Source organism: Polyodon spathula, chromosome 16 (genome assembly GCF_017654505.1).
Source record: "Polyodon spathula isolate WHYD16114869_AA chromosome 16, ASM1765450v1, whole genome shotgun sequence".
NCBI classification, from domain to species: Eukaryota; Metazoa; Chordata; class Actinopteri; order Acipenseriformes; family Polyodontidae; genus Polyodon; species Polyodon spathula.
In genome coordinates this window covers 34,356,652-34,378,179 of record NC_054549.1, presented here as the reverse complement: position 1 = coordinate 34,378,179, position 21,528 = coordinate 34,356,652, and the positions used below count along the sequence as shown (strand labels likewise).

The window sequence follows — 21,528 nt, the reverse complement described above, 5'->3', positions numbered from 1 at the left end:
CAGCGGAAGTCCTGGAAACAAGCTTAGCTTCATGCTTACCTTATTTCTAATTTGTGAAAGGTGACAAACAGGCTTCACTACCCCCAAAACCATTTAACAATCTTATTTTTATTCTGCGCACATTTAAATGAGTAATATTACACACGGCACTCAACCAAGAACCTTGATGTTGGGTAGTATTTTCCTTCAAGCATATTATCCTTGCTGGTTGCTTAGAAAAGTGAATAGATGATTTCCATTACCTCTAACACGATTACCCACCCCCGAAAAAAAAGTATATAATTAACATGAGAACATGTTTTATTGATCTATTGACATGCTGCTGAAGAAGCAATTTTTTTAAACGCAAACAACATTTTTGTGCAAATTAAAATTTTTGTTGTTGTTGTTGAAAGAAGCATTTCTGAAATTAGATCAATTTTGGGTTTAGATAGATTATTATTATTTTTTTATAGATATAACTTAATTAAATTACTTGTGCTTATTAAAAGATCATATACAAATGTATCAAGATTGATTATAGATAATAAACACTGTCTTACAGTGTAATATTAATTTAGTTTTCCCCCACTAAAATTCTTCTTTGATTTGATGAAACATCAGTACAGAATGATAGAGAATGCACATGATAGGATATTAGAAAAGTTTTATATACTCTTAATAGCTGCAAAGATTTCCCTTGAAATATGACTGTTCTTCCAGTACATGCAAATCATTTGTATGCGGCAGTAGTTATGTAATCATATCATGTCATCAAACACTCAGCTTGCCTTCTCTGCCTAGAGCCACCTGCTTTTATCTTCCTTACAATGCAATAGAAGACTACAAAATGCAGATTGGTCTCGACGAGAGCTGATTTTAATGGTGCTAGAAAGTGCTAGACAGGGTCTTTTGAAATATAGAGTGCCAACCATTGTTCTGTGTCTAAATGTGAAGTGGAAAAACACCCCCACATTACATGCCAAGCACCTACCCAGGGTTAAAAAAAAAAAACCCTGACATTTAATCAAATGTATTTTCTGTTATAGGTCTGTACAGAAAAGAAGCGCACATCACTGGTAATACCAGACATGGAACAAATGAGGTCTACTCCCTGGCTAATCTAATTGTCCACAGAGCCACTCAGAATTGACGTGATAGCATATGAAGTTAGTTCATGTGCAACTGCATAATAATTAAAAGCATTGATTACATCATTGGTATATTTTTGGTTATATATATATATATATATATATATATATATATATATAGATATATATCTATATATAATATATATATATATATATATATTGACCCATCCTACTGAAAAGAACTGGAGATCAGTTGATGACCTCCAGAGATGTTGTCAAGCTGAACTCTGGAGGTGAGGGTTTGTCTGGTGTCTGACCAGTGCGGTTTGCTGTGGCACAGTGAGCCGAACCATCTCTAGTCAGTCCCCCAGGAATGTCCTCTAGAGTCAGTGTATTTAATGAGAAATCCATGTCAGCACAGCTCTTTTTTACTCACATATAATTGAACACTAATTCTGAACTTTTCAGGTTTAACAAGGAACTTGCATCCATGGCAACTGCATGCATTATTACTAGGGGTCTACTGAGATTGCAGAGAATTTGCATATTTTTCGTGGGTAGGTTAAGGAATAAAATTAGGATTTCACTGACATTTCACAGACCTGTTGAAACAGTAAGTAAACCTAAATAGATAATATTTCAGAGCACTACCAGGGCCTTAATAAAACAGAGTGCTGTCATTTGCTAAAGGCAAGATGCAACATCCCCCAACACATTCTCTGCTGTGAAGACTTGTCCATACATTCAGAGTGCAAGTTCTGCGTCCACTGAGTTGGTTGGAAGTTTAAGGCAAAGCTTTGCCAAGTTATACAGATGCGGAAATCAATTACAGACGTCATTCAAACCTTAATATACACTGATAAGTTCACCTTCAAAAGTTGGTATGTAAATACTCATTATTTAAATAATGCTGAACCCAAAAACAGTTACCATTGAATTACCATCATACATTACTAGTAGTGCATTAAAAGTACCATTATTGCATTCAACAAGTCAGTGTTCGCCTAGACCCCAAACCAGTCATTGCCAGTCAAAATACAGTACTCAAGTCTTGAAATCACTTAAGTTCAAAGGGGCTATAAGTTGGTGGTTTAAATACTTTGTACACGTGAATTATAAAAGGCATATGTTGTTTGAATTCTTTACTACAAAAGTGGCAATCATTACTGATTATCATTGAAGGGCCTGAGGTATTAGATCTATAGGGCAGTGTTAAACATTAAGACACAACAGGGGGTATGAGTTAATGAGACCCCTAAAGGCATAATGGGGCACAACCTGAAGCGGAGTGCCTTAAACCTTTTACAGGTTGGATTATCTCATGTTTATCACATCCCCTGCCATGTCTCAATGCTTCAATGCAACATCTTAAATCAACAACAGCATTTTATAATATGATTTTACTGGTTTATTTTCTCAATGTGAACATAAATGTTACCATTCATTTTCACTCTTTCTTGCTCAAATATCCACATCATACAGATCACACAGGACAAAATATCAAAGAGTAAAATAGTTGAGACTACGAAATACAACTGTGTGCAGAGCTATTTCGAAATCCAGCGAAACTACAGTCGCTGTAGCCTTTACTGTTTTTTTTGTTTTTTTTTTTTAACAGATGTAAATGCTAGTTACTGTCCCACTTATCAGGTGATTTAGTACTCCTAGCATTGCAAAGTCATTCAGTCCAATAGAATCGATCATGAGGGATTGATCATTTTGAACAAAGTCCCTTTTCCTTCATGTCTTACACACTGAATACAAAACTTAATTCCAAATTATTTTGATGCTATAGGAGAGCCCTCCATGATACAGACATGTTAATAGTATGACATAGCAGTCTGAGCGGTGCTCTGATTCACAGGTACACAACATATCATTCTAGGTGGCAAGAGCCTGTTGTGTTAATTTACCCAGCGCTGCCACTGTGTTTTAATGAGGACTGCTTAAAGGAGAATGTTAATTTCAATATTATATTTTTTTTACAAACATAAAGACAAACCAGGCAATTTGTATTTTAATACATTCATAGAATTTGAGTCGGGAATTATGTGCTAAGTAAATTTGTATGATGAGGCGGCAACAGGTGGTCCAATGGAGTTTAACCCACCCCTACTAGAAGGATACTATCCAATCAATGCTCCCTTAATCCTGGTTATTAAACCAGATCTGCCTTCGGAACAATGCAGTGTGAACACAGGGAAATACATGTCTTCTTCTTTGGGCACTTGGAACTGGATACAAACAAGACTTTAAAAAGAGCCATCACAAAAGGATTTGGGTGCAGAAGATGATGGTTTTCTACTTGATTGCTGCATTGATGATTCATATTGACTCTGTACTGGGACAAAATTCAAAAACAGAACCTGCAGCTAAAATGAAAAATGTAGCACTTAAAGCCCTAATCCACTGCACCAGTGCACTCCAGACAAATGTGTTCTAGCTGTGCTGATTAGACTCTGCAGGAATTGTCTGTGCCCCATGTGCACATGGGAAGCATTCATTATTTGATCATAAAATAATAGCTACTCGCACAGAAATAAAGCCAATTTAATCCAAAGTGAATTGCCACCAGTGGTGAATCTGTGAGTCCGCTTATCAAGACACTGTCACATATTAGATGCCGGGGAAGACTTTTAAACAGAGCATGACTACAAGAACAGGAAAAGCATTTTCTGTCAGACATTTATTCCTTCATGCATTTTCTGATATCCTGCCTAACTCTGTAAAATATATTATGCCATAAACATATCGAGCCACAGTGTCAAAGTCTATTAATTATAATATTTGCAACTCCCTGAATCCTTATTAAGAGATACTCCACATGCTGACCTAACAGTGGCGTACAGCGACTACTGCTGTAAGATGCTGGAACTACAGTAATATACTCAAGTGTGCCAAATCCACCTATCAGAGGAGACGTGCGCAAAACATGGTGCGTTTCATGATGAGGCTATTAATCATGATACAGTATATCATCAAACGCATTATTGTAGACCTCAAAATGGTTCTTGAATGATGAATAGATGTGAATTAATGGCTGTTGTCAGACCCATTTGACTCTAAGTAAACACCAATATAGGTCTGGATACACTGTATGAGGTTGTTATTCCATCCTGGGGTAACAGTGATGTTACATTGTATTGTATTCTACATGTGACCTGTCCAGGGTCCTGAATGGAAACAGGAACTAATGGCTCAGGTTCAAACCAGAACAATGGGACACTGCAACTCACGGCTCTACAACAAACAAACTTGTTCATTCTTATTTGAAACAGGGTATGATAGTTCACAAGGCTTCTTTTAAACTTTCAAAAACCATGGAATAGATCAAACAATGTAAAATAAGCATCTTATTCTATGTACTGTCAAACATTATAGTGGTATTTTTTGTAGTGGTAAAATAGTTGCCTTTTTTTAATTTATTTATGTGTTTATTTATCACCCTCAATGTATGTATCCAAACATAAAAATAATGGATGATTTGTAATGGGGGGGGGGGGGGGGGGGGGGGGGGATATAGTTTGGCATTAGAACAACTTTGAAAAAACAAAAGCAACTGCTATACACAAGCTGATCAACAATGCAATCAATCCATGTCCTGATTGCATTCATTCAAATAACAGCCAAGAAGTAATGTCCTCAGTCTTTAATCACAAAATACGGCAGTCAATTCCGTACCCAAGCCAAATCACGCTACAATCTATCACTAACTGAGACGTGCCTAACTCATCAATCACTAAATTGATTAAAGCTAATTGATAAATGATGATAAACAAGCACATGTCCCTCCCAATCTGAATGATTCTTAATACTTTATACAGATTTGCAGAAGTTATTTTCCATCTTATCAAATTTCTAAACTGAGATTCTCTGTCCTACAAAAATGTTGTTTATTACTACCCTAACACATATATTTTACTTAATTTAAAATACAGTAAGTACTGTTGAGATATGCATTATGAAATATTTACACAGACAGAAAACTTAATGCACACAGTGACTGAAGGGAATATCTATCTATCTATCTATCTATCTATCTATCTATCTATCTATATATCTATATATCTATATCTATATCTATATATATATATATATATATATATATATATATATATATATATATATATTATATATAAATATATATATATTATATATATATATATATTACTCAAAGGAGCTCCCGATTCTAGGAACCAGGAGGGTAAACATTTGTTAAAGGCTAAACAATTATTCAAATCTCCTCCACAACTTGTATATTCAATTAGAATTATAAGGCCTCCCACACACCAGTGAGTAGAAAAAGAAATGTAATATTCTGTCTCCATCTGCTCTCTTTTTAATCTTTGAGATCTTATCCTGCTCCCAACACTGTTGCATTTTGTATTACCTGATTTAAACAGGTTAAAGAAATCTTAAACCAAGAATTAGGAATGTTTGCTAATCCCAATAAGGCTTAGATCATATTCAGCATCAACAAAGTTCAGTCAAAAGGAGATATTTAAAAGCTATTCTCATATCTAGAACATGCATACCATCATTACTATAGTACTCACTGTCTGTAGCTTTAAATTATAAAGTCAAACTATATATATATATATATATATATATATATATATATATATATATATATATATATATATATATATATATAGTTTGTTGTAACCTGCATATACTATGCTGTAGATAGAGTGTAAGAACCACATCTTTATTTTAATTTCAATTACTTTACAAAGTTCATGTTTCAGTTTTATTCAAGCCAACACAAAATGCTGTTGCTGTGGTAACTTATCCCAAGTTAAAATGGTCTACGAAATTGAACGGTTTGCATTAAACAATGTTGTTTATTATTGCAATACATCAGTAATATTTCATGAAGGTGCTCTGTTACATGCCAGCACTGGTAACCTTAGAAAGCTGAACCAAACCTTCAAAACTACATATGGATCTATATGAGTAATACAATACTGAAGAAATACAGACAACATGAATTGGTCTGAGAGCCAAAAGCCTCTGTACAGTGTACACAGAGGCACAATCCCACTGCTTGATAGATTTCAGAAATGACATGTCAGCTTTTTAAACTATCTGTATTTAATTACAATGAATCCTACAGCTGTCCTTACAGTCATGTATGGCTTATGAGTCACAATCAATCACCCACTGAAAAAAAGTCACAAATTGAACGGTACAGGCCTTAGCAGTGCTTGTATGGATGTGACAGTTAGGGCTGCCATTGCTTAAATCTGTTATTTGAGTTGGAAGTTATTTGATCAGTAAATGCAGAGCCCTGTTACTTAACCTCTATGAAATAATACTGACAATATACAGTAGCAAAATTAAGAAATAAACAGGCCGTTCAATTATTGTCACATTCTTTAAATGTAGGAAATGCACGGCTAAATGATTACATTTAAAGGCTGAATGCGGCAAGATTCATAATGAAACTCCGGAACATTACCAAGCAGGTCTGCACATCTGTTAACTCAATTATAGAGGCCTTTACGACACATCCTTTCAGGGAGAATGCATCACAGTGAAAGCTCCATTCAAACATGCTGAATAAATCTGCCAACAAGTCATTTCCATTTTTCAAGATGAATAGCTAGTATGGACAGAATAGTGCTTAAAGGCCTGTTTGTGTTTTTTATTGTTTTGTTATGCATGGCAGTGTGTTGCATAGAGCCATATATATATACACAAGTTGAGTAATGCACCATGGAGAGTATGGGTATTATGCAGCCATGGTAACAGCAGCGATATTAAGAAAACTAGAATTGCATGATACATATATATGTACATGCAGTACCAAAGCATGATTCTATTGCATCCCATGATTCCAGTTTTTCAAATCTGACAGCACAGCAAACCCTGGTAAGGTTTAATTTGAATTATTTTTAAGGGTACAATTCATGTTTAACAATGTTCCTCTTTTTAAGAACTTCTACACTGTTGTTAACAGTGAATGGCTCTTGAACTGACTATAGTTAGTTTTCTCTGTCCTCTCTGCCTTTTTCCTTCTGCTTTTACTGAATTTTATTTATTTATTTATTTATTTTACAGTTTAATGGTTAGTTTCACAGAACTCAATTCACACTAATCTTAACTTACCTTACTAGGTAGTTCAAAATAAGTGAAACCAATCTAAAAACTGTTTGGCTCTCTTGCAAAACCAGCATCAACGGTCTTAAAAAAAAAGTTTAAAGAAAACTGAAACCATTCTATTGAACGTGGGCTAGATTTAGGCAACTGTGGCTGTGTCCATAAATGTAGCAACCTTCCACTTGAAGAACAAAACAAATTTCATGTACTGTAAAACAACATTCCAACAGATTTCAGCTAAAAAACTAAACTGACAGCACACGGGTTTCCTTAGCTGATCTATGCCTAAAGCACCCCTTGCTGCATGTCTTAAAAAGAAACGAAATCGAGTCAGGGGAGGCAGCCAGACAGCCTGACTGACAGGTTGCATGAATTCTACAAACAGCTGCTATTCTCTTTTTTGGGAAAATGCCTTAACCCCATGAACCTCAACACACAAGTATAAAACAGCATGCACTATTAAATCATGAGATGCCCCCCCAGCCTGACCCAGCTCACATTCAGGTTGTATCAATGCAAAGTGTGCCACCTTTTTTTTGCCAAGGAGAAAAACAATGTAAATGTCTTTGTTTAAACTTAAGTTGTTTCATGCTAGTTTTAAAACAGTAGGATCCCTTTTAAAACAAGTTTTTCTCCATAGCGAAAACAATGTAAACAAACTGTTAACTGGTACAGACAGAATTAAAAAAAAGGCTCATTTGCATCATTTATTTTAGATATTTAATATATAAACAGTACAGCTATGGCCAAAAGTTTTGCATCACCAAGAATTTTAGGACTGAGACATAATTAAAAAAAAATAACAACTATATGAATATAATTTAGATCTTTTATTTAACATCACGTAATAAAAGAAACTACAAAACGATATTGCAAAAGCCATAATAGTTGGTATTTCACATCAGATTTTGGAAATATCAATTTTTAATTTTTTTTTTACAATTTTCTGTTAAGTATATACGGAAAACTACTAATCGGTATGTTATTATATGTTAATGTAACATTGTTCAGCAGGTTTAATTTGACTTTATGATGCAAAATTAGTTAATTCTACATGGTGATGCAAAACTTTTGGTCACAGCTGTATGTGTTTAATCTTCTAGTGGAGCATCCAATCACACTGCTTCCTAAATCCCTCCAGCAATGCAGCTGTTGACAGTGACTCAAGGGGAGTACAGTGGCGCAGAAGACGGCAAATTCATTGTTGCAGAGAATACTTCAGCAGCCTGTAATTCATCACATTCTAACGGATTTGGTCTGTAAATCCCAGTGGAAAGAAGGGGAAATAAGATTAAACTCATCCATATCTCCAAGCATTTAATGTACACTGAGAATGCACATTAATCTCCTGTGCACACTCCATTATAGACACAATGTATCACTTTGCAATAAAAAAATGGTTTTGTTTTTCCTTCATAAAAAATAACAAATCTGAATCAACAATGCTGTCAACATTAACAGTACCCATTTATTTTTTATACAAACTCAATACCCCTTTAACACAGCTGTCCACAAAAATAGGCATTAATTATTTTTTGTTCAGTTAAATATTTATCTTTAGTGGATGGTAAAGCAAATACAAGATAGGCATTTGGAGTGGTACTAGTGTCAGTGTACTTCGTGTCGAAAGGCGTAGAGCTTTTAGTTTTTTGGGGTTTTTTTTTTACCATAAGGCTGTGTTATCTACTGGTGTGAGATAACACATTCTACGCCAATCTTCTGCATCTCCAAGTTTGTCATGTAGTATAATGATAGGGTTGAGCTTTCAGGAGACGCCACACCTATAACTAAAAGGGGAACACATTAACTGAGCTGTGTACAGCAATGAACAGGACAATAACAGTTAACACCAAAAATAACTTCCAAAGCATACTTAGTTTTAAAGTTGCTTTTACATGTTGTTAGCACATATCTTAGATCTTTGTGGGCCCGGAAAAATCATATTGCTCCCAATTTCTTTTTATATTTTACTATAAATAATACAAGATTTAACTACAGTATGTATTTATAGACAGTCGTTGACACTAGTCACTGGTACCCTATGCATGGTATAATATAATTTCCTGCGCTTTCAGTTGGAAAAGAGAAGTTCAGCATTTTGTCTTGGAAAGGTAAGCTTATTGAATTAAGCTGTACATAGATAATTGAATTTCATGTATTAATTTAACTGCTGTAGGTGCAGTCAGGGACAGTAATTAAATGAAATGTGACACTGAAAAGCATGATCTGAAATCAATAGAGATTCTGAGAGCCTCTGTGCCTTGGCATTATTTCTACTTTGTCATCACACAGTGGGGAAGGTTAGTTTTCAACAACATCTGTAGGATTCTTTCCAAAAGAGTTCCCATTTATAGTTGAAACAAAATGGAAGCATGGAAGCCTTACAATACAAGTCATTGGGTGGGGTATTATACAACATATACAAGAACTATAGAACCAAGCTTTACATGTTGGGTTAAAATAGTATGTTGTTTCAATACGGTATCAAATTACTCCTTTATTGAAATGCCACATGCCATCATTAAACATTTTAGAAGGTAAAGAAAATTATCTATATTAATGTATAGGGTTAAAAAAAAAAAAAAGCACAATTTATGAAAAACTAAGTAACGTCACAATCCATTGTGACTTTTGTGAATCAAACCCAGTAACTGGTCTGCTTTCACTGCTGTTGTTGAGAAGGTAATTACAGTCTAGCTCTTCAATGCAAAAGTAAAATCTGTCTTTTGATTTAAAAAAAAACATATGGTTTTGCAAAAGTTTATTACAATATGCATATTAAGTTGTAGCACCTTTGGTTATGTGGCTGGATTATGTTTTTTCAGTAATTGCAGCCATTTATAATTTTGCAATCCAGTGCACACTTACAGTTCCATTTTGTTTTTCTGGAGTCCACTTTTCAGCTCCAGGCTTCTTTATTGCATTTTGCAAGCCATTAATCTGCAACACTCCTAATGTTTCTTAGTATTGTATTTTTACTTACTTTTTACAGTCTTTAAATATTTTATGGCTTGACTTTTTGAGTATATGGCACATTAGACAGAGAAAGACAAATAAATGCAAATCTAGTATGTGAAAACTGGCTACTACAGTACTTGCACTGGTAAACAGTAAGTATCATGGTAGATGAGAGCTGGCTTCACATTGCAGAAATGACAATTAGCATGAAACAAGAAAAAGCTAATAAGCAGCAATATTACTTTAAACATAAAAATGCTTCTTTTTTGTCATGGTTTTCATTCGTCCTCTATATTGAAAAGCAATTCTATTTCATAATCTCCAGACTTGCTGCTCACCTAAGTTGTCTGTAATCATTAGCTTAATGATTCCAAATCTCTGAGTAGTTCTGCTAATCACATCGTCATCTGATAATGATTTATCTTTATCTAATCCTGATTAGAAAAATGCACAGCATCTTAAAATGAGCATGTTTCAGTAAACACATACCAGCTTCATGTACACCTGTACTCAATGGTATTTTGCTCTCTGCTCACCCTTTATGACACGTTGTGAGAAGACTAAACAAATTTGTACAAAAATAAATGTTCCCATGTTGACTGGCCTTGGGTCAGCAGTTTTTAAAAGACCTCCTCTTTCAGCAATATACCAAACAGAGGCCTTACTGATCTGATATCCGTGATCCTGGGGTTAGGCAGTGAGGGAGAGGACAACTAGCATCTGGTTACATTGGATGGCATTTTCATTTGACTGCAACAACCATTTGCTGTGATCCAGTCAAATATTGACAGGTGCACAGGTTTATTGACCATACTGGAATACTGCAGGAGGCATGTGTACAGCACAACTGTTTTAAAAAAAAGGAAAGCCATGTGGAGATGAAATCCATCATGCAAGTGTCATACTAAATAAAAATAAAAGCAACACTATTAAATAAAAACAACACTTTCTATTAAACTGAAACCGAAGCATAAAACGTCATTAACCTGAAGTTAATATCAAATGTTTTAAAATCATACCTGGCGAGAATGATAAGAGCACCTATTCTCATGATTATTATTATTTTTATTTTCGTATATTTTCTAATCATCAGACTATACAGACTATAGATATACATATTTTTTTTAAATGCATCCCCATCAAAAATGATCAATGCACAAACTGAAAGAATGTAAATAGTCAGGACCCCAAAAATAGAGTAAAACACATTTGAGCTGTGGTCATTTCAGGCTGTGAAGACTGGCACAGCCTGAGGCGCACCTGTGTTTGAAAAATCATAACTCTCAAACCACCCTTCTGATTTCCTCAATGGTATTTTGAAAAACCTTGCTGACTGTAAATTACTGTATGAAATGTTTGTGCATAAACAAACTGTTATTCTGGTCTTACCTGATACTTCTGTTGCTGGGCCCAGGCTTAAACCATACTGTAAATATGCATGGTTGCTCTTCTGTTTTTTATGTTGCTATCCGCCATCTCATGTTTGTTATATGAAGCGACACGAATCCAGCTGTATACCTATTTGGCACAGTGCATAAAGCTGGATTCCTAGAAATGCACAGCATCATATAACAAACATGAGATGGCTGGCAGTAACCTACACTGTACAAAACAAGACAGCAACTACTCTGAACATAATCTCTTGTGTAAAGGTTTAATTAGACAAAGAATGAACCAGAAAAAAAATGCAAAAACAATCTCCATTTTAAAAGTATTACTCCAATAGGATTGTATCGAGTGAATATGTATTTTAACATAGACATGTATTTTAACATAGTCTGTATGAGGTATTGCCTAAACATTGAATAATCCTCTTTTTTCTTCTGCTGTTCATTTTTATGCCTTATTGATTTGGGATTTATTAGTATTGCATAACAATCTAGTCTCCTATGGCTAAATCCCATCAGGTCTTCTTGTTTGTGTTCTGTCTTTATGGGAGGGATTTTCAAAAGTTCGTAAATGATAATTCCAGTGTTAATGAACAAATCGGTATGGATCATTGATTTTGGCATTTTCAAGCGGTCGTTATGCCTTTTTCATTGTTAAATAATCGTGCTAATGTGATTTCCGAAATTATGTTGATTTATGAAATAATGTTGATATCTTAACGAGCAGTGCTTCTTGCGGCTGTTTCTTTTGTTTGCATGGGAATTTAAAAGGAAATCCATGTTAATTATCAATTTATCAGGAGTTCATTTTTATTTTGAAAAGGAGGCTTTTAATTAATGAAGAAGTATATAACTCACCTTGAAACAGTATTTAAGTTCTTTGGTATTCAAAAATAGAATAAGAAACAAACTACAGTATTGCTGGAAGTGGCCACAGTTGCAGCAGCAGTAGCAACAAATGTAATTTTAGCACTTGAGTGCGAGTCTGAGATAGACAGACCCCAGCTGAGACGTCAACAATACAGAGAGAGGATGCACAGGTCCAGGATTCATTTCTTAGATTTACCAGATAGGACAGCTATTCTCAACCTCTGTCAGACGTGCCGTACCCCTGCATATGAAGGTGCTGGCAGCACTGTCCTTTTATGTATCTGGGTCATTTCAAAGGGTCACGGATGGATTGATAAAGAGGGTTAATGATTATATCGGTATCCCACTTAATCAGGAGCAGCTGCAAAATATTAAAAGGGAGTTTTATGACACTGCTGGATTTCCCAGAGTAATGAGAGTGATCGATTGCACACACATTGCACTCAAATCTCTGTAGCACCATGCATATACATATGTGAACAGGAAGGGGTTCCAGTCACTAAACCTGCAGGTGATTTGTGATGCATCCTGTAACAACTGGAATGTATGTGCAAATCATTTCAGAGACCAAATACACCAGACTGCATACTAGTAGGTCCGTATTGTAAGACTACCTAGATAATTCAATATTTGTAGTTATGAAAATATTTTCGCTTGTTCATGGTTATGAATTTGTTTTAACCACTTGTAACCTTAGAGAACGTTTTTTGTATTGCTAAAATGATATACCGTTATTTGCACCCAGTGTAATGTTACTACCAAGAAATTATCAAATTAACTATAACCTATCTGAACTCTGGATATGTACATTATATGACAACTGACCTCTACTGCAGATTATATTTGAATTATACAGATAAAAACCTAAGAGTAAATAATGAAATCTTGGTATAGAAAACGGCATACTGGATATTACAATAACGTTTCCTTACAGGTGATTGCAGATTTGCAATGCATCCTTGGCTTTTAACACCTGTATGCACACACGAACGAAGAACAAGTGTACAATAGGGCACACAGGTCCACTATGTATTGGGCTAGGGAGTTCTATCGTAATTTTAAAAAGCTTAATAAATATATAATGAAGTGTTACATAAATGGTATACTAACTAACAACTCCCTGTTCAACAGCAGGTGATAACAGCAAATAATTATTCTTGATCTCGTTAGCATGCATTTTGATTAACGAGTGTAGTCATTGAGAAAGGAAGTGATGTACGTGACCTGCGACAATTAAGCTTTTTACCGAGACCGAGAAATTTGTTCATTAACGACCTCATCGAGTCAATTTCAAAGCTTTATTGGATTGATTTTATTAACAAATTATATTTGAAAATCACTTGCTGTCGTTACTATACTATAAGTCCCATACAATAATGCTGATTTTTTAAACCCCTCCCCTATATGCTTTGCCTAAAACATATGTAACATGGTACAGTATGTGGTAGCACCTCTTACTGCATGGCAATCTGTTTAGGGGAAGGTTCTCTGGTTTTATTGCATTGATGTTTCCCCATTGCTTAACTCTTTTATGTTTTTTGTTTTTTTTATTATTATTATTTTGTACCAGCATAACAGTAACAGAAAAATGCTGCTCATGCATAATAAATAGCTTTCTTTAGGGAGCCAGATAATAATGCGATGTGACATATGAACGTGAAGGCCCAATTTACATAAAAGAATTGCACACCAGCAACCACTTTACTAAACAAACACAGCACAGCACAGGTCATTTGAGAAGAAAAAAAAACAAGCAGCAGCCCTTGACAAGCTCCAGAGTAGAGACAAAATCATCAGGGAGCTATCGTACTAATTTTATCCAGCACACAGCCACTGTGTAATGCTGAAAGACTGATACAAACACATGAGAAGGAAGAAGTTGATGTATACACCTGGGGGGAAAAAAAAACAATGGAGCAAGAAGGTGTGTGTGTGTGTGTGAGATAGGGGAAACGAAGGAAAATAATGAAAGAAAATGGAAGCTTTCTCTCCATGTGTTTCCTTCGGTCAAATCACCAATGTGCTACAGGTGATAGGTAGTCACTATGGGATCAAAGATATCAGGGATTGGCTTCCAATCATGCCAGTCATTAGGGGAACAGCCAGTAGGAAATCAAATGAAATGGAATCACTATTTAAAATCACACAAAGCACAATTTTTTTGTGGCTGAACCAGGAAAAAACAAAGCAAAATAATTACTAACAGGAAGCTTTTTAAAAGTCACATGGTTTACAAAGTTGTTAAATCTAGATGCACTCTTGCCATTATGTGTGTTGCTTTCATTCACTCTCCAGTAATGTTACATCTTTAAAGAAGAAGGAAACATTCTTGAAACCACTTTAATCAAAAGTCTGCAGACAGTGTTTCCTCGGCCTCCCCCTTTCCTCCAGCAACCTCCTTTAAATAACACGATGGCGCGCTGGGAAATGTCAAGGATCTTATAACCAATTATCTGCATCATAAACTCCCAGTCCTCCTGAAACTGGTTTGCAGTAAATTAGAAAAACAGTGAAGAGGGGAAAAATGTCTATAAAATAACATGTTAGATTAGTTATTTTTATATCACTGAGGAGAGGTGTATCAATATGTATATGGTATACAAAAATCTCTTCCAAACACACTTCTCTCTCAGTATAGAACAGTGAGAAATAATACGTCCACACTTTCAAACTGTTTTTAGAACCTCTATCTTACATTATGCAAGTTTGTTTGCCATGCTTGCCCAACTTCCTTTTCATGAAAAAATGCTTCCCACGTCCACAGGGATAATGCATGGATGGGCTGCATTTAAATAATTCGACAATGATTCAGAGATACCTTATCAAACACATGACAGCTTACTGGAAAACCTTAACTGGAAATTACATTTGGATCACTCATGGCTTTATTTATAAAGGATTAGCGTGCAAACCACTGCATTGCAGTCATTGTCATATACATTACTTAACCAGCATGAACAAGACCTTAACTGTGAAATGTCAACCCAGCTAGCTTCTGCAGCTCTGCTTTACTGAGGTCACATGCTCTTATGGTACACAAGGAGTGTATTTAATGTACTGTATGTGCATTTTTTTATTTTTTTTTTTAATCGTAAATAGGTCCCGATGACTGATTATTTCATAAATGCGCTGCAGGTATTTCATTATATTTTGCAATACAATGTCTGGTTTGCTAGGATTACAAAAGTAGGCCAATGATATCCACCAAAGTCAAGATATTCATTGTGTGATTAATAAACCTGAGAGTTGTCAGACCAAACCAAGGGCATACTTCACAAACCATGTATCCCAGTGCTAGGTTGATAACAGTTTTTTTTGTTTTTTTTTTTCCTAAAAAGATGAAAAAGTTAATGTCATAAAACTATAAAGTTGGTAATTTAAAAGAGCTAGACCTTCTTCTATGAGACCGACATATTATAATGTGTAGGGTTTTTTTTTTTTATATATATATACACACACATATATATATATATATATATATATATATATATATATATATATATATATATATATATATATATATATATATGTGTGCGTATGTGTGTGGGAGTGCTAGTGTGTGGGTTTCTGGGCTGTGCAGCATTACAGCTTTAGATTTCTGCTGTTATATCTAGAATGATCTAATGTGCGATTCAATTGGAGATCTTTACAGTATGGGATGTAAAAAAATAATCTTCCAATTCAGTTCTGAATGCACTAAAGATGCAATTTCAACTCATCCATTACTGGAGGGCATTTTAACCTCAATACCAGATGTTTTAACAAATTGTGTGCAGTCGCTTTAAGCCACGTCAATCATCCTTGGACAAAGTGACAGACACAGTTTGTTGACAGTAACTACATGGAAATAGCCTCGAACTGCTTCCATCGTATGTGGATCCCATCATCAATCAAGGTGTTTAATACACACATTTCTCCAATTTTAGCAAAGGCGGTGATTAATCCTTAAAGCAGGTGGTGTTTGGTAGTTTTTCAACTTACAGAAGACATACAAAAATCTGTTAAATCTGTACTGACACCAGTAAGGGAAACCCTCTTGATTCCAAACCATAGTCAGTATGCTGCTTATAAAAAGTATAAACTGCTTTAATGGACAGATTGATTTTGCATGTACACAAGTCAAAGCTATCTCCAGTTTCCAAGAAGAAGACGATTTTGTTTCTTGCAATAGGCCACCCTTGAGGGACGTCTGCTGGAAATTAATTCAGTATGTTCCTATTACAGCTCATAGCTCAATTTGAATAGCTAATGAAAGAAAACCACGAATAGCAGAAACCTGTTAATGAGGCTCTGATGAAGATTTAACACCACTGAGTCGTGTATACTACTAGCACAATAAGTAACAACCAGGGACAGGATTCAGTCATTTCTGCAGATTTTTTTAATCCACTACAATGTTTTTTGGGGTTTTTTTTAGGGTATATACGATTGGTTTTGATGTAAACAGTGTTCCTGTCTTCTCTTGGCAATAGATGCAGAAAGACAATTTATTCAGCTAAACAGAGAGTCTCTTTAATACTTGTTTAATGCTGCTGAAAAAAAAAAATTGAACATGAATGAATTAATATATATATATATATATATTATATAATATATATATATATATATATATATATATATATATATATATATATATATTATATATATATTATGACAAATTAACTAAAAGCATTTCACTCAACTGCTCCTCCATTTTAAGTGTAGTTTTATATGGGAAATGACTCTGCAGTGTATCTAGAACTGGCACAGCCTCTTCCAAGACTTGAAGATTGCATTCTGTAGCATTGCTCAGTGACAGATAGGCCACAACATATGTACACCAATTGCCACCCATTTTACTTCAGGGGATTAAAAAAAAATGCAATAGATAAAAGATAGTTTATACAGTGAAATCCAGAAGCAAAAATTGAAATAAAATCGATAATTGATCTCTCCTCCTATTGGCATGGGCTGACTTTGTGAGTCAACAAGCAGGATCTCTTCAGAGGAGCTTGGAAACACTGCCAGTGCCTAATTATGGCTGTGCATACACTTGTGTTGCAAACAAGTTCATTAAACAGAAAGTGCACTCCACTCCGGCTGAAACACTGTCTTTGACAGCCAAAGCAATTTGTGTGATTATGTGGGTATTCTCATTAAGCTGATCTGAAAGGGGCTATGCAAGGTACAGCTACCTTACATCTGAGACAGAGGATCAGTATAGTGTTGCACTGAAAACTTGTGCTAAACACTAAGTTAACAGATCTGAAACTTTACTGATCTGATCTGTTAGTGCATATGACTGAAAACCTATCAAAAAAACAAAATTATTGTGAAATAATAATAATAATAATAATAATAATAATAATAATAATAATAATATAGGATGGCATGCTTCATTTTCATAGGGTATGTATCCAGACTTATTATCATGCCATGGATGCATCAAATAATTATAACCAAGCACCCAACAGTTGACTACTTCTCATGAAATGACTTTCAAATCAATATTAAAACCATTGAGGTATGCCGGTTAACTGGCCCTCTGTATTATTAATGACCACATTGTACACCCCACGGTGAAATATGGATATAGTTGGGCAGCAGTCCCTCAAGGGCAGCCCAATGAATTAAAACTGCATCACTGAGAAACCACAGCAATGTGATTTACTCTGCAGGTGTAGGAATAAAATTACTTAATGTAATAGATGAATGCATTCATCAACCTTTTTAAAATATTCATTGAGGGACAAGCCGCTGAGTTTTACTTAACCAAGGGTTTTCTTGACTAGCATCCTGGCTGATCAACTGCATATGCAAGACACACAATGGCTTGCATTTTCATTCCCTCTCAGGTTGAACAACGAAGGTACTAGCAATGGTACAAGAGAGTAACACATCCTAGTTTTTTTTTGCAGGTAACATCTCAGGATACCTGCATATGAAATATAATACAAGGTATTCACACTACATACACTGCAAGGATAGAATTTGTAAAGACATCAAGCATGCATTGGTTCAGCCAAAAGACAAACCTGCTTCATTTTAGAATATGTTTTTTGATACAGAATTGCATTTATGATAACAACGGAATCTCTGAGCACCTGTTGTTTTGATAGAACCATAAGGCATAAAATTTGCCAAACACCCAAGCAGCAGCATTATTATATGGTAAATATTCCTGCAGGAAACAGTCCTGTACAAGCAGCAATGACAACATGTCTCTCGCTTTCAACTGTTTTATTTTTTTACAGTAACGAGAAAAGAATGCATTCAATACACATTCATCAATTGCCCCCTTTGCAATTTGATGTCCATCTATATATTCCAGCCTATAGGACATTAATACAGTGCTGTGGCAAAGTGCTCAAAATGTATTGCTAAGTTTCAAACATAGAAAAGAAAAACAGTATTTTATAACACCTTCCTTAAAGATTAAAAAATATGTCTCAATATGCTGTGAAGTAATTATCTCATCAGTGGGAGTTAAGAACATGCAATGCAAATGCAACGAGCTGAGATTGTACCAAACCACTCAGAGCCACTAAATCAACATGTTAGAAAGCAGACTGACTGCCGCCCACAAGTCAGCATGTCTTTAAGACAGTCCTGCAACTAGAGACCAATTTAACCAGTACACTGACAGGATCACCTTGAGTTTGTAATAGTTATGATCTACAAGTATTGTGCATATTGTTCTAGCTGTTCCCCGCTCCCTATTCCCTGAATAGTGCTGTGAACCATTAGGGAACAGTATTATACCAAGAGCCCTTCTGGCATTTTATCCATTTAAAGTTAATAAAAAATATATACAAATAGATACACATTGCAAAAAAGGCAGTTAAATCTATATACTTTACATACACACATACACACACAAACACACACACAAGCACAATCATTCAATTTAAAACTTGTATTTTACCAGCAACAATAAAAAAAAAGTATTTTAGCTGAACACATTAGAGGTCATTTCAAAATGTATAAACCGAGATGAATGCACTTCTAAAAACATTAAAATCAGTTACCATTGCAGTACAACATAGCATTCAAACAAACAATTACTTGCCAATGCTGTCCATTTTGCATTGATTATATAAGGAACATCAAAGCAATGTATTCTGCAATAGGATATGTAAGAATGAACACAGCATCAATCAGACAAGCACTAGCCTCTCTCCTTACCCACAGCGTCTCAGGTACTCTCTCACTGCCCTCTTGACGCATTGAAACTTCCAAGCCAGGGGCCATGTCCATCCCTCTGGAAAAAAAAGGATCAATTTTTTCTTCTACAAAACACTGGAGCCCAAGAAAGAACAACTTTCTATATCACAGCACACTCCTGAATAGAAGACCACTTAGCACAGCATCCCTGTGCCACTTGTAAACAAACTACATTCTAGCGGAGGCAGGTCCAAGTGATCTAAAGAAATTAGGCGATGCTGTAATCCCATCAAGCTATAGGTTCAGCATCCTAAAATAAAAAGACAACACCTCTCCACACAGTCTCCATCTGACACAATGAAATATAGCATCACCCTTTGGCCGTGCACAATCTGATTGCTATTCTATATAATATTCTGTACACAAGTGACCTTTTGAGAGGCACATATGACAATCTGAAAACAAATGCATCACCCTGCCCAGGCAACAATATGCACACCCTCTTCTCATCGCCTGCTTTTCCCCATGAAAGAGAAGCAAATTCCCCAAATAAACAAGCACATCCTAGCACTGATCTTTTTGTTCTGCCTTTTTTTTTTTAAAGGGGATAAAAAAAAAGCTTTATTTTTTATTTAATTTCATGCAGTGAGCATTGTTACTTACTTGGCTAAGATATCATCTCAAATCCAAAATTATTTAAATTACACAGCAGAGTAATCACAGTTCAGCATCTGTAAGGGATTGACAAGCACAGCTACATTACCAGAGTCCCTCTGCAGGCTGTACCATGTCGGGGAAGCAGTGGGGGGGAGGGTACAGAATGTAGGAATGCTATTCGTAGGTATTAATTCTGTCAGTAAACCATAGAACGCAGAAGAGGCTCAAAATCACTGCTACATCTGATGGACTTGTGGAGGTACACTTAGAAAACAAGAGACAGAAGATGGGAATTGGAAAAACAGAGAGAAAAATAAAGACAGCAAAGACAGCCCTCTGCTCCGTTGAATGCATCCCTCAGGGACAATGACAGGAAAGGGAACAAACCACCAGGAACATGTCACTTCATCAGAAAAAAAGTGAGAGACCTTAAAGGACAAGGACTGTCAGCTCCATCTGCAACACTTCAAGGAGGCAGAACAATCAGAAGAATGGCCCCTACCTCAGAGATAACACAACAAATATGGGAAATCAGTAACAAAATCAGTTTGTGTGTTTTTTTTTACAAATATTTGACCCTGTTCACTCTTTATAAATTATCCAATTTCTGTCATAAAAAAAATACTTCCCAAAAGGAGAACATAGCACCACGATTGAGAAACTTTAATTTAGATAAAAGCACGCTGCAATAAGAAAATTGAGAATTCCTAAGCAACGGGCAACTAAAATGACTTAACCTTCAACAGAACCCCTCCTTCTTTTGAAGGTTAAAAATTGAATACTTTATTTTAAGTGTCACTACTTACAAGAACACTAGCATTGAGAGATTTGTTTCATAGGTATGATAAAATAAATGTGGTCAGCTACAGTAACTAATGAAAATGTCACTTAATACATTGAGTTTAAAAGACATCATGCAATGAAAATCGTAGTCAACACTCTGACTCACTGCCTACTCCTCCTCGTTCAATTGAAATATTTCAGATATTTCAGATGTGTAGTTCTGACTTCACCTTTTGTTTGTGTGATATGACATTCACCTTCAGTCATTTCACTCTGACAAGGTACATGTCATGATATAATGTGTCATGAATTACAGAACACTCTTACATGTTCCGTTGGTTGTGTTCCATGTTGTCTGTATCGCAGTGTTGTATTTTGAAACATATTGCTAACTAAATGTTTTAATCACACATCATGGCTCAGAAATCAACTGGACAAAACATTTCTCAAAAATGACTAGCGGGCGTTTGGCAGGAGAAAAAACAGTGTCTTCTAAAGATTGCAGTGTATCCAAATCACGCTCCCTCCTACCACAATAAGTTTTATTTTCCTACAAA

At 35.3% G+C, this 21,528-nt stretch overlaps 1 protein-coding gene across 12 annotated transcripts in view; it reads right to left on the bottom strand.

Moving 5' to 3' along the window:
- LOC121328796 (plasma membrane calcium-transporting ATPase 2-like) overlaps positions 1–21,528 on the bottom strand; it is a 145,261-nt gene that overhangs the window by 68,815 nt on the left and 54,918 nt on the right. The window contains exon 3 of one of the 12 annotated variants that reach the window (XM_041273855.1): positions 19,553–19,628. The exons of 10 other annotated variants lie outside the window; for them this stretch is intronic. The gene's annotated coding sequence lies outside the window, so the exon portion shown is untranslated. Of the gene's footprint in view, positions 1–19,552; positions 19,629–20,194; positions 20,266–21,528 lie in introns of those variants that run through there. One more of the 12 variants, XM_041273857.1, reaches the window with a different exon arrangement.